The sequence below is a fragment of the Squalius cephalus genome (assembly GCF_949319135.1).
Source record: "Squalius cephalus genome assembly, chromosome: 17".
Taxonomy (NCBI): Eukaryota; Metazoa; Chordata; class Actinopteri; order Cypriniformes; family Leuciscidae; genus Squalius; species Squalius cephalus.
This window is the reverse complement of record NC_137138.1, coordinates 4809535-4825012: the sequence shown is the minus strand read 5'-3', so window position 1 is coordinate 4825012 and position 15478 is coordinate 4809535. Positions and strand designations below refer to the sequence as shown.

Here is a 15478-nt window from a genome sequence, read left to right as displayed (position 1 = left end):
CGGTCGCTATGCGCCCCGTCACAGAACTAACCATGATACATAACCATCATACATGTGTTACTGTGTTTGTTAATCTTTGTTAACGTTACTTAATAAAAATTAGAGGTGGGCATAGATTAATTTTTTTAATCTAGATTAATCTAGATTAATTTTGAAATTAATCTAGATTAATCTAGATTAAAATGGCTCATTTGAATTCTGCCGAAGGCATTCAGAATATGTGTGCTACCCAAATAATGACTATAAAAGTAAGTCTTTGAGAACGGGTTTCTCAAGCCAGGTGGCGCATTAGACCAGGGGCTCATCTCCTGTTTCCACAATGCATCACAAACTGCTTGAGAAAGCTGTTCTACTCATAGACTGTAAAGGTTACTACTGTACTGTTACCGTCCATAGGCAACATTAGGTAGGCCTATGTTATTATCAACTACTATAGGCTATCAATTAGGGATGGGCGATATGGCCTACAATCCATATTGTGATATACATTGCAGCCTCTTGCGATAACGATATACAGTATATTATAATAAAAAAACCCATTTCAGAACAGGTTACACAGACCCTGCTAAACAACTGCTAAATGTATTTTTTTAAAGGGTATATGTAGTTTTGAGAACATATATTGTGCAAAACTGTAAGTATACAACATAATTTTGCAGATAAATAAAATTTAAGTACACTAGCTGCAGAGACTTAAGTAGGTCTAATGTTTATTATAGCTTTAAGCTTATGAAACCCCAAAATTAAAATGATAATATTGTCTAACTGATGTCTTTTCAGTTAAAAAGAAACACAACAACGATTCTTAAAATCGGGCATAGACAGAGATTATGTGTTAACGTTACACCACTAAGATATATTGGAATGAGAATAATACGCGCGCGCTGGTATTCAGTGATATCATGTTTCGTTTTGAATTTGAGGTGGTAGAACGGATTAGTCGTGTGTTAATTTACCGAACCGTTACCCCACACACTCTGTCTATCGTTTGCTGCTGTTTGTCGGACGGCTTAAATCCGAACCAAGTCCAAATAATGGATGTTGCAGCTTTCACTTTCAGCCGTGTTTACTTAAGATGACGACGAATATGCGTTGCAGCCGGGTTTACCTCGCGGCCGTGGGTAGATTGCGTCATCATCTCCCAACCCAACTTGGGGAATAGATTAACGGCGATATTTTTTTTATCGCGCGATAAGAGTCTCGCGTTAACGCCGATAACGGCCCACCACTAATAAAAATACATCTGTTCATTGTTTGTTCATGTTACTTCACATTGCATTAACTAATGTTAACTAATACAACTTTTGATTTTAATAATGTATTAGTAAATGTTGAAATAAAATTAACAAAGATTAATAAATGCTGTAGAAAGAAGTATTGTTCATTATTAGTTCATGTTAACTAATGTAGGTAATTAATGTTAACTGATGAAACATTATTGTAAAGTGTTACCATTTCTTTTTAATCTCTATATGCAGATGTACAAAATCACCCATCTGATTCAAGAATAGAGCTATTCAAGTCATCTGGTGAAAACTCCTGTATTTTTTCATATTGCAATGTATATTGCAGAAAAAAATAAATATTGCAATGTCAGTTTTTCCAATATCATGCAGCCCAATGCAGAATGTGCCTTTAAGGATGAACTTCTTCAACTGTAGTATTTCTACTCATTCATAGTTGGAAGACGCTTTACAGTGAGTAAAGAGCAGGGAAGCGTTTGCATAACATTCATATCAAATGAGCCGAGCTTCAGGCAGATCAGCAGCTCTTGGAAGGAGAGAAGAGGAACGCGATGACAAGCGACCAAAATTAGCATCAGTGAGATAAAGCCAAAACATCCCTCTCGCTCGCTATCAGCGGCGGCCGGTTAGCATAGCATGTGCTCACTGTCCCGTGTGGTAAAAACAGCACGTCCTGTGTCCTTGAACTCAGATTCAGGTGTTTAAAAACATACAGAAACACAGTTCAAGATCAATAACCTAGATATGACTGAAAACCAGTTGATTTGTCAGAAATTCCCCTGAACTGATATCTACGCCACAGGGAAGTGAAGTCAGACATCATGAGGTCACGACACATGCTTCTGAAATGACAGCTAAACCCCAGGACAGAAAAATGACACCTGATATAATGATTTTCATGACAACTCATATTTAAAATCATCTAGAGTTTCCACTAGCCTGGAAATCCAGACCTGAATCTGAAAGATTAATGGTCTGGCGTCGACTAATGAAACTCGTCCAGCTCGAGGGGCGACACCAAGCATGCATTTGAAAATCTCACTGCACACAATTGGACAACACTCTGACCAATCACAACAAGCCCCATACGCTTAGCTTCCGTCGGCAAAACAGCAAAAACGCCCTTCTTGCAAAGGAACGATTCGAGCGCCGTCTTCTGTTCCTGTTTTAGATAGAAAGCCACGTCTAACTCGTTTATTGTAGCGGCCAAAGCCGTTTCAAACAACTGGTGTTCATCCATAGCCATCTTGCAATGTTTACTAATGACTTCGACGTCACAGCGCTGTCGTCATCTCGCCTCTGGCCCGCCTATATCAGATAACCCGATGTGATTGGTGCAGCTCGGATACAAGGGCATAGTTAATGAGCATCAATACTCGACACCAGAGTAACTCGCTGAGCAAATTCAACTTGTGCTCTCGCGAGAACTCTGGTTTTCACACTGATTGGTCATTTAAGATGCAACCTTCATCTCCGTACAGAGATGTGCAAAACTAGATTTTTTTGAAAAATGTATGCATGTAAAATCAACATAACACTTGTCTGATTTTAAATGTCATAATATAACATGCATTAGTATTGATGGTTCATAAGCAGGCATATATCCTGACAGGTGTTTTTAAATTCCAACAAATGATCTCCATATGTGCTCTGTGTTATTGTTCTGTGGAGAAAAAGAGCAGAGAGATTGAAAGACAAAAGAAAACAAATGAAGTGAAGAGAGAGGAATGTAATAAGATCCAGGAAAGTCAACATGTGAAGATCACAGGAAACACTAAACGGCCCCAAGCAAAGACAGAACACAAACTGCAGCGCTCGGCTTATATCGGCTCTTCAGATTCATCCGTTTCATTTCTTTCATTCTGATCCGAGAGAGAAAAGCTTATGACATGAGAGGGAGGAAACTTATCGGATCCTTAGAGCAGAGATTTAACAAGACAGCGCTTTAAAAGAGGAAAATCACTGGAACACACTTTTCAACAAATATAATAAAATTAGGGCTGCACAATATATCGAAATTATAGAAATATCGCAAATGTATATATCGTGATATGCATATCGCAACGGCTTGCAATAACGAGTCATGAACAAAAGACGAAGAGAAAAATCACTCACTGCTCTTGGCTGAATAACTTTTGTAGCTTTAATAAGAATCAGGATATACGTATTTCATTTTACAGTGTTTTATTTTTACATTTGATTATTCAGTTTCTGTTGTTAAATAAGCCTAATGTATGATAACCTGAACCTCTGGTTTACACTGATGTAAAAATAACACTTCTTACACTACAGTAAAACACTGATGTTCACTTTCACAAGTTGTAGGGATGTTTTCTTGTCACAAAAAGAATGTTAAACACGTATGTAGGTTATATAATTTTAGTATATAAGTTAATTTTACACACTTTAAGCATTATCGTATCGCATATCGCATTTTTCTTCAATATCGTGCAGCCCTAAATAAAATAAAAGTACATTTCGCTTTACATTGCATTCATTCTATATTTAAATAACGTATATATATATATATGAGTGTTGCATCAAATACAACCTAATGTTTATGGTCTCTGGCCATTGTTTATTTCTAAAGATATATATAGTATTCGCAGTTATAGCAATACTAAGTGTGCAAAATAATATTTTTTTACAATCCGAAAATACTCTGTCACAAGTATTCATACATTTCCATTCCAAATTTCAATTAATTCCTGTTGAGAAAGTAGTATATTAATTTCAACTGATTTTATCTTATAAATTGTGAAAGAGTAGTAAGTGAGCATTGACAACATGACATTGGTTGACAAAAATAAGAAACCTGGACTAAAGTTTTAAGATCACTTCAAGTGAAAAACTATAGAATATGACTACTTTTTTTAGTTGTTGTGGCTTTAGACATCAGATGATTTAATGTGCTTCAGATATCAAAAGGAAAAACATATATTTGGAAATGAAATCCCAAATAAAATCAAACCGACAGGAGGCCCGTGACTGACCCTGCAGGACAGCAACACCAGTGACGGATGCATTGGAAATCAACACAGTAAAATAACAAGCATTGATCAACAGCACAAGAGTTTTCACAGCTTCAGGGAGGAAACTAGCACATGTGCGCCAAACAAGTTCTACCAACGACCCTCACTGTACGGAAATGCTAAAAGGAGGTCACACACACACAAAGACCCTGTTGTGTGTGTGAGGGGAGAATTACACACACACAGTAAACAATCAACAAAAGCTCGACGTATGTGTGTGTCTGAGTGTGAGTGCATGACATGGCCTCTCACACATTGCACTTTCCCAGAAAAATTCATTCACATGCCAGACCTGATTAGTCGAACCCTGATTCGGGTTTTGCCCTGAATATGAAACGAGGAGCAGCGGATAACGAAATAAATCATAACAAATAATAAAAAAATAATTGATGTGTATATATGTATATATGTATGTATATACGTGTGTGTGTGTGTGTGTGTGTGTGTGTGTGTATATATTATATATATATATATATATATATATATACACATATACACACACACACGGGGTGTAATGGTATGCAATCGTCCCGAACAGTCACAGTACGGACATCACGGTTCGGTGCATAAAGTTCAATTCACATTTATTTGTATAGCGGTTTTCACAATACACGTCGTTTCAAAGCAGCTTTACAGAAAATGCAGTCAGACGACGAATACAGTCAGTCACAGGCCATTCACACTCCAATCCAGAAGGGGGCGCGTGCGGTAATGCAACACTGTTTGCTAACCACCACAACAGGAAAAAGAGCAGAAGAAGAAAAAGGCGATCTACACATAAATATCCATATAAGGCTAGATGTCTTATGGTGGAGTCTCGAACGACATCACCGGCGGCCATCTTGTCACAGGCAGGCTTTCTGGCGGGCTCTGTGGTATCTGATGTAAGGTGAGTGATCAGCACGAACACAAATACTCTTATCTCACTGAAATCTTGACGGATTTACAAACGGTTTGGTTTCTTACAAACGTTATTAACGCGGTTATAATTCTGGATACTTGAACATGTTGAAATATATAATATTATAATTATTCATAAGTATGCAGCATCATAACTACATCTCTGACGTTTATAACAAACCAACCCGTTTGAAAATCGGTAGAAAATTGAGCAAGTTATGGTTATTTAAAAAGTACATGCACCATTAAAACACAATGTTACGAGTGAGCGAGCTGACTGTGACAAGATGGCCGCCAGGTGCGGACGTCGACCTCCATTGGCCAGGGTCGAGTCTGAGTCAAGACCGAGTCTTTGAAGGGTCAAGTCTGAGTCAAGACCGAGTCTTTGAAGGGTCGAGTCTGAGTCAAGACCGAGTCTTTGAAGGGTCGAGTCTGAGCCAAGACCGAGTCTTTGAAGGAACAAGTCCGAGTCGAGTCCGAGAAAGCAGAAATCGGTCTCGAGTACTACATCACTACGCCAACCCAAAACCAGAGTTCAGACGGCACGCAAGAGCTAGCTAGTAGCCGACACGCTGAGTGTCCATTCATTTTTGTGGCACGCTCCACAAACTTCTTTATTTTACAAAAGCATAATTTTATTGTGAGTGTACACATATAAAAACAGACCTGCGCAAACGTTTTAGGCACGTTAGTATTTCCCCCCCCCAAAAAAAATGTTTTTAAGCCATTTATATCTTTTGCTTTACTGTGTCAGTAGGAAATATCAGTTTACATTTCCAAACATTGTTTATATGTGTGTGTATATTAGGGGTGTAACGGTACACAGAAGTAAGACAAACAGACAGGCAGATAAATAGATACACACACACACACACACACTGCATGCGATTGCGCACACATCTCACATGCAGACACATCCCTCTTTTCCTGTATTAATACTCTTGAAGCCTGCAGTTTGTGGAGCACCTGTTTCGTGTCCGCCGCACGCACAGGCTCAGAAATGCAAGCTGGGTTTAAACAGTGGCGCCTTGCCAACTGGGCAACCATGAGGCCGTTCTCAAACATTCAGTGTCTGCCAACTGTGCCCGTCCCCCTCTCTCTCTCTCTGCACTGGCACTCACAGAGACGGCACAGTGATCGATGCCACTCGCTGCCGACACACAACACTTTCTGCCAGAATCAGCTTTCCCACTACGCCCGCTGACAGCTCTCACAAACCCCTCTCTTTCTCTGCACCCTCTCATGCTTCTAGGGCCTGTGTGTGTGTGTGTGCGTGTGTGTGCGTGTGTCTGCGGTTTGTTCTTTAGGCTCTTGTTTTTCCTTTTCAAGAGCATGAGAGTTTGTCTTTCACTCTTAACCTGTCCACTCATCACTAAAAAACAAAACTTGGCAGATGCATTCATCCAGAGTGACTTACGTTGCATGTAAGGAATCCGTTTTATCAGTCCATGCATCCCTTGAGATGAGAAAAGTTTATGTTTAAAGAAACTATGTTTAACTTTTTTTTTTTTTTAAAGAAACCATGAAACGGGATGTATAATGCGTTTAAGGTGATGCATTTCTGAGCAAAACACAGGGCTTGATTCTAGAACTTTAGGACAGGGATTAATATTACATATCAGAATCGTTTGGATCTGGTTTACTCAGAAATGCATCACATGGGTTGTAAAATGGGTTGCATTTTGCATGCAAATGAGTGTTGACGTCTGCTGCTCATTAACAGTCCTGCAAGCACAGTGAATATGTTGCTGGCAGAACTGCGGTGGACCCAGAAATACTGCGGTGAACACAAAGTCTTTGGTTTGGCATGAAATATGATGAATCTTTCATGACATCACGGCCTGTGGAGAAGCAGCATGCAATTAATGCCCACATGCAAAGAGACTACACAAAAAAGTTAACATAAACAGCAGGAAAAAACAATGATAAATGCAAAGAGTATAACTCATATTTTGCAATGACAATTCCGACATTTTAAGTGTCTAAATACTTTTTTTAGGCCACTGAGAGTATATAAAACGCACTATGTATGAAAGCTGCAAAAAGCTTTAGAATTTCTTTCTAAATAAAACTAGCTGCAGCACGGCTACGGTTCTGACTTAAATAACTTCAGGACAGAAACTGTAGGTAATGGAAACCCAATGCAAAGGACAGAAAATAGCAGCTTCACGTGTAATTACAGCTGTACATCAGTGCAGAAAGAGCAGGGCAGCTCTGACGTGACCACACTGAAGCCTGATGAAGGGTCAGTCCCTGTAAAAGCTTATATTTAGGCAGAGCTACGGAGACCTTTAAAATACACACACTCCACACGAGCTGCAGGAACGAGCACAAACGACACGTGAAGAAAGTGAGGTGCATTTTAACACACACACACACACACACACACGCACACACACACACACACACAAGAATATAATGACTACCTCTGCTGCCCCATCAAAAGAAAAACTTGATTTTCAACATCTGCGTGTCTAAACTCTTAAAAATAAAGGTTCCAAAAGGGGTTTTACAGATTGATGACATAAGAGAACGTTTTAAAAGAGAACATTTTAAGTTGCTAAGATGCCACAAAGGACCTATAAGTTCCAATGATGTCAAAAAAAAAAAACTTTAAGTACCAAAAGTCATAAAAGAACCTTTAATTTCCTATAATGACAAAGGACATTTTAAGGTCCTATAACGCCATATGAGAACTTTTATGTTCATATGATGTCATAAAAGAACCTTTAAATTCCTATGATGTCATAAAAGAACATTTAATTCATACAGTCATAAAATAATCTTTTAGTTCCTATGTCATAAATTCATCTTTAACTTCCTATGATGTCATAAATTAATCTTTAAGTTCCCATGATGTCATAAAGGAACCTTTAAGTTCCTATGATGTCATAAAGGAACCTTTAAGTTCCTATGATGTCATAAAAGAACATTTAATTCATAGTCATAAAATAATCTTTTAGTTCCTATGTCATAAATTCATCTTTAACTTCCTATGATGTCATAAAAGAACCTTTAACTTCCTATGATGTCATAAAGGAATCTTTAAGTTCCTATGATGTCATAAAAGAACCTTTAACTTCCTATGATGTCATAAAGGAATCTTTAAGTTCCTATGATGTCATAAAAGAACATTCAAGTTTCTGAGATAAGAGAACTTAAGTTCCTATGTTGTCATTAGAAAACCATTAAAGGTCCTATAATACCATAAAAAAATTCCTATGATGTCCTAAAAACACTTAAGTATTCTATGATGTTATAAAAGAACCATTAAGTTCCTATAATGCCATTAAAGAAGTTCATATGGTATAAAATAATCCTAAATTTCATTAAAAAAACAGAAAACCTCTAAAGTTTCCATGATGCTATAAAACATTACATTACAATTTATTTAGCAGAACATTTAAGTTCTCATGATGTGATAAGAGAACCTTTAAATGATTTTGTACATTTACTAATACAATGACATTCAGACATGTAGTCAGTGTGACTTGAAGTGTGCAAATGAATCAGTTTATTGAGGAACTACTAATAACTATAGTATAGTGTGAAAGATCTTCAGAAGAAGTGAAACAGAGAACACAGAAGAAGAAGGAGAAGAAGGGAAGAACTGATCTTAGATATTCACAGGCTAAAAATATACACAGGCGGTCGAGATCAGAGGCAGAAGTCTGGACTGTGATGTCCTAACGCAGGTGCTGAAAGTGTGTGTGTGTGTGTGTGTGTGTGTGTGTGTGTGTGTGTGCGTGTGCGTGTGCGTGTGCGTGTGCGTGTGAGAGAGAGAAAACGTTTAACCTTGGGAAGGCTGAATTGTTTTCAGTGAGTTACAGTCATCATGCATGTGTGTGGTCAAGTGTGTACTTCAGCAGCCGTCTTGGGGATCATTAACACTGTGTGTCTGTGTCTGTGTGTGTGTGTGTGTGTGTGTGTGTGTGTGTGTGTGTGTACACACATAGCCAGGAATCTTCAGTTTCTCTCTGAATAGTGCCCGTATATAAATAAATCTCACACACAGAGGGCGATCAGGTTTGGGGGGGGGGTTATATTACGGCCAGTCTTTCTGAACGACACGAGCAGAGTTTCAGTTGAACAGCAATATAACAGACAGACAAAAACTGAAACCAGCATAAAGATTCAGTTTCTGACAACATTTCAGGATTCAGTCTCTGTGCACAGCTCTCATATCATGAAAAACACATAATCCCACATTCACAACTCCCTCTCCTATCCACACAGATCATTTACGGAAGCTGAACCGCAAAAACAACTCATGAAACTAAGTGATTATTTTTTACTATTTTACAAAACCATGAGAAATTTTTTATATATGAACCACCCTCATTTACATAACTATTGCTCAGTACTACTAAATAAAGACTATTACACCTTACAAAACAATACACATCATGATACGTCATTATTCTACAATGCAAACGTAAACATTTAATATATATACATATACACATATATATATATGCATATACATATATGCATATACATATATATATATATATATATACAATAATTAATAATTATTTAATAAATAAATAATTTGCATTATATTATATTTAATTTATATATTTATTTATTTTATATATTTATTATTTACTACGTTTATTACGTTTATTTCATATTAATAATTTTAACAACATTATATATGGAAAAACAAATGCCACAAATGTGTGGAATGACCCTTTTTAAACGCAAGAAGACTTGAAATGAACTCGGCCATCATTGCAGACAATGTCAAAGATGTCAGTGAAACACACAGTTGGCAGTGAGTAAAGAGCCTCACGGCGGGTCACACTGGACCAGCTCATACACACAGCGGTTTTATTGTGCGATACATCAGCCTGTTTCCTGTTAATTAAGGTGCCTTTTTCTGCCCGGACGAGTCTTTAAAACAAGAGTACACCCCCATGACACTCCTCACTGTCACACTCCATGCTCAGTATTGTAACACGGCACCATCTTTAGCATGGCACTGATTTCACGCTCAGATTTAAGGTTCAGTATGAACAAAAAACCCTTCTGGGCTCTTTTGTGAAAACTCCCAGCATCCTCCGGCTCTTCCAGCACCTCCACAGTGTTTGTCTGGGACTTGGCAAGCAAGAGTAAATGCTCATTTTGACAGCCAGACACGGATTCATTTCATTACGGACTTCTGACTACCCAACACTGCAACGAATTCTGGCTGAGAACTGTCCATCTAGATGAGCAGTTTAACTGCAATTTACATACTCACATCCCACTAACAATAAGCTACTGTACAAGGATTATTGTTCCTTCTGAAGAACACAACGGCTTTTAAATCACCCTTCATTACAAATCTGAACTCTGGATCGAGTTACACTGAAGTATGTGCTGCAAATCTCTCTCAACTGAGATCCAGAACAAGATCTGGGTGAGAGTACTACAATCCAAACCTGGTTTTCTTGTTGAGCAGAGGTGTGTAGCTGCTCTACTAAGTGATCAGATGCACCATTTTCACCTGCTGGACCAGAAAACAGCAACAAAAAAATAAAAAAATAATTAAAAATAAATAAATCCAGCAACCATTCAGGTCACACTAACATTGTGGCAGTGAGTTTTGCATGTGCAATACCACTCATATGTTCTTCAAAAAATGTACAAAAATAAAAATAAATAAATAAATAAACAAAAACAAACCTGTTGTTCTTCAATTCCACCCCGAAAAAAAAAAAGACAAAAATATATAAATACATAAACAAAAATCGTATTTCTTATTTATATATTTCTCAAATAGCAAACATTGTATAAACACACAGCGCTTCATATATATAACCCCGACTCAACAAAATGAGTCGGACAGGGTCAGAAAATGCGTCCGTTCAGTCCAGATACAAGTAAGTTTTTGCTACCATATGCATGCCTATAATATCCAAATATTATAGGCATGCATATGGTAGCAAAAACTTACTTGTATCCAAATAAAATATCCAAATATTATAGGCATGCATATGGTAGCAAAAACTTACTTGTATCCAAATAAAATATCCAAATATTATAGGCATGCATATGGTAGCAAACACTTTGGGAAACATGAAAAGGATGGAAACATGTACTTCTTCAAAATGGTCAGGAAGCAAGCCTCTTGACACCGCAGCTCCCCTTTGGATTAATTGTTTGCTTTTCAAACTGACTGGCACAGATATTATCACAAGGTAGGACTTTGCTATATTGTTACTGTTTGTTGTTCATGTATATATCAGCACTTGTCCGATGGTGATGAATATGCATGCCTTCAGATGGTATAATATATAATAACGCTGGCTTGGTGTTGTTTATATTTGATATTTGTTGCTGCAGCACATATTGATAGGAAATTAATAGTAAAAGATGGTGTTCCATGTTGTCATGTGGGGTAGTAGGGAGAAAGTAATCGGGAATACCTCCCAAAATGACCAAAAGTCTCTGTCTTTAAAGGGATAGTTCACCCAAAATTGTCTCATCATTTATTCATGCTCCGTACTATGGAAGTCAATGGGGTCCATCAATTGTTTGGTTATCGACATTCTTCAAAATATCTTTTGTGTTCAGAAGAAAAAAAAAAAAAAAAATCATACAGGTTCGAAACAACTTGAAGGTGAGTAAATGATGACAACATTTTCATTTTTTGGTGAACTATCCCTTTAAGTCCAAGTCAAGTCTCGAGTCAGTTGTTCAAGTGTTTTTTTCTGCGACTTAAGTGCGACTCGAGTCCAAGTCGTACACTCAAGTTTCCTTCACTGCTTAATATGAGGAGAGATAGAGAGACTTGAATCCTCACAAATAACCAAAACAAACTCAAGCATAAAACATGGAATATAAAAGGCAAAGAACCATGACGCCAGAAGCAAGATATTAAACAAATGAAGAAAAGAAGGATAAACTGCAGGAAAGGTTGGAGAACACAAGCAAGCAGGATAAAAAATAAATATTATTTGGGATGGACGAGAAGGATTTCCAAATCAACCAAAAGATTGAAGTGAGCAAAAAGAAACATGCAGCTTTAAAACGCAAGAGCATCAACAGGAGGGACCGTCCGAGGGTTTCATGCGGTGATGTTATCGCAGCCCCAAACCACACAGAGGAGGAGAGGAGGAGTTTCTGACCTGTCACTCTTCCACGACGCTCGACTAGACCAGAAGATCCGTCCTTCAGAGAGAATTATAAAATCCGCCGGCTAAAGAAAGACACAGAGATGAGGAGAGGGTTATCATGGAGTCTGACTGTATGGATGGATGAATGTTAAACATCACACACAAATGGAAGAAGAGCAGAGGAGAAAACACTTTATTAAAGTGGAAATATACACAGACATCACATTTGAGAACATGCACACTATATAAATGATGCACTGCTACTGATTAAAAGAGCAGACGAACATATAAAAACACACAATACTTCAAATATTAGCACTGATTTATTTTTAAACCAGAATCAAGTTTATTGGTGGCACTGGTCAGACGTTGGAAGCACATCAGGGCTCATTTTCAATTATAAACCAGATTTCTAAAGGAGGAAAACAGCTATCCATAACCATCAGTTTGGCAACTGAAACAAAATTAAAAAGCACAAGTATTGGTCATATAAAAATAAACATGCATCAGTGCATCTCTTCCAGAGCAGCCCTTTATGTTTTGACGTTTCTGACTTGGAGTTAAAAATTAAACCTTTAAAAGGATGTGGCACTGAGGGCAATGGTTTTAATAGCCTGTTTTACAGACTTAATGACATCTTTACACTTACAGTCATGAAACACTCACACGTCACGGACATTAAAATGTGTGCCTTGGTTTGGACTGCAGCGAATCTGCATGCATTCACACACACAACAGCAGTGGAAATAATAATGTGTAAAATCTTAAGCAAAGGTATCATATGCATTTAAAAAGGAGTAGTTTCCGACACGAGCTGTAAGCAGTCGACCAATCACACAGAGCAGAGTAGACCAATCAGAACAGACTGGGCCATCTGACCAATCAGAGCAGAGTAGACCAATCAGAACAGACTGGGCCATCTGACCAATCAGAACAGAGTAGACCAATCAGAACAGACTGGGCCATCTGACCAATCAGAGCAGAGTAGACCAATCAGAACAGACTGGGCCATCTGACCAATCAGAGCAGAGTAGACCAATCAGAACAGACTGGGCCATCTGACCAATCAGAGCAGAGTAGACCAATCACAACAGACTGAGCCATCTGACCAATCAGAGCAGAGTAGACCAATCACAACAGACTGGGCCATCTGACCAATCAGAGCAGAGTAGACCAATCACAACAGACTGGGCCATCTGACCAATCAGAGCAGAGTAGACCAATCAGAACAGACTGGGCCATCTGACCAATCAGAGCAGAGTAGACCAATCACAACAGACTGAGCCATCTGACCAATCAGAGCAGAGTAGACCAATCACAACAGACTGGGCCATCTGACCAATCAGAGCAGAGTAGACCAATCACAACAGACTGGGCCAACTGACCAATCAGAGCAGAGTAGACCAATCACAACAGACTGGGCCAACTGACCAATCAGAGCAGAGTAGACCAATCACAACAGACTGGGCCATCTGACCAATCAGAGCAGAGTAGACCAATCACAACAGACTGGGCCAACTGACCAATCAGAGCAGAGTAGACCAATCACAACAGACTGGGCCATCTGACCAATCAGAGCAGAGTAGACCAATCAGAACAGACTGGGCCATCTGACCAATCAGAGCAGAGTAGACCAATCACAACAGACTGGGCCAACTGACCAATCAGAGCAGAGTAGACCAATCAGAACAGACTGGGCCATCTGACCAATCAGAGCAGGGTAGACCAATCACAACAGACTGGGCCAACTGACCAATCACAACAGAGCAAAGTTTCATGTTGTGTCGAGCCTTCTTAGTGTTTTAAAAATAGCGATTTTTGATGCTATCATAGTCGTGCCCCAAGCACTCCCATTCACAAGGCAATTTGACCAAAAAACGAAAATACGGTCAAACTTAAAAGTGGCGTTTCCATTCTAATTATGCTTTTACATGAAAGTTTGCCTCGGGTAGATTAACAAAAAGACCCTAGGTCGCATTTTGGCGAGAGTTTCGCTTTAAGTGTTTGAGAATAACACTATTCTTCTCAAACTATTTTGTCATTTATTTCCAACTGTATCTGAGCTCAGTTTACCCTTCCATGCACATTTAATATCCAGGAAAACCACCACATGCACATTTAATATCCAGGAAAACCACCACATGCACATTTAATATCCAGGAAAACCACCACATGCACATTTAAGCGTCAAAATCAAAGCAACACAAACTGAAAATAAACATGTAGCTGCAGTGTTTTTGATTAGTTCATTAGTTCTAGATCATTAACCTTTGCAAAGGAAACAATCAGCAATACAATTTTAATGTAGGTCAGAGAGAAAGCGCTCAAGCATGTGTGTGTTAACCGGGACCGAGGGGTGAACAAACCAGCCACACACAATCACAGCAAGTCATGCGGACGTAATGCCAGCGCACACAAACACAGGCCCCAGCGCAGGGCAGGAACACAATGTCCCAATTACAGATTATGTTGCATGCTAATGTCTTCCTGATGTCAGTCTCAATTTGATTCAGTGCTTCATTTGACTGATGACTCCTCACAGACGTCTGCTCACACACATATATCTGCATTAACTTCAGACACAGTAGAGGAACACAACTAACAGAAAAACTTGTTTTTGAAAAGGTGGTTTTGATATGAGCTATGACATTTAGATGTAATAACCTCAAACCTCATTAGTGACTTGTTGCAGTTTAATGCAATGCAACAAAATGTGCATCACAATTTTAAATAGCATAATAAAAAACATTCTCCAAGAATGTGCCGTGTAGTCCTGACAAATCATTTTAGTTTGTTTTTTTCAGGCGATTCATCAAAAAAAAAAAAAAAAAAAAATCAAATAACTGATTCTCTTAACTTTTTTGTAACAAATTAATCTTTAGTTAAAGATTGTGGTTTATCCCTATATCAATTCAGTTATGTAAATAAGTGAGGCGTGCCGGATGTTGGTGAAACATTTTGTGCGTGACATCTGAAGTGGCGTGTGAGTTTCCTCTCGTTGTAAAGGGACGCGACCTTTTATAGATAATAAAAATAATTAAATAAATAAATAATTAAAAAATAATAATAATAATAAAAAAACTATATATATATATATATATATATATATATATATATATATATATATATATATATATATATATATATATATATATATATATAATAAAATTAATAAAAAGATGTTTACAAAAAAAGTTAA

The 15478-nt window shown here is 38.0% G+C and overlaps 1 protein-coding gene across 9 annotated transcripts in view; it reads right to left on the bottom strand.

Annotated features, from left to right (window-relative positions):
• Nucleotides 1-15478, bottom strand: part of sema4d (sema domain, immunoglobulin domain (Ig), transmembrane domain (TM) and short cytoplasmic domain, (semaphorin) 4D) — a 69337-nt gene that overhangs the window by 31046 nt on the left and 22813 nt on the right. For 6 of the 9 annotated variants that reach the window (XM_079846559.1, XM_079846557.1, XM_079846555.1 and 3 more), the window contains exon 3: nt 12292-12362. The exons of the other annotated variants lie outside the window; for them this stretch is intronic. The gene's annotated coding sequence lies outside the window, so the exon portion shown is untranslated. The remainder of the gene's footprint in view (nt 1-12291; nt 12363-15478) is intronic. 9 annotated transcript variants of the gene reach the window in all.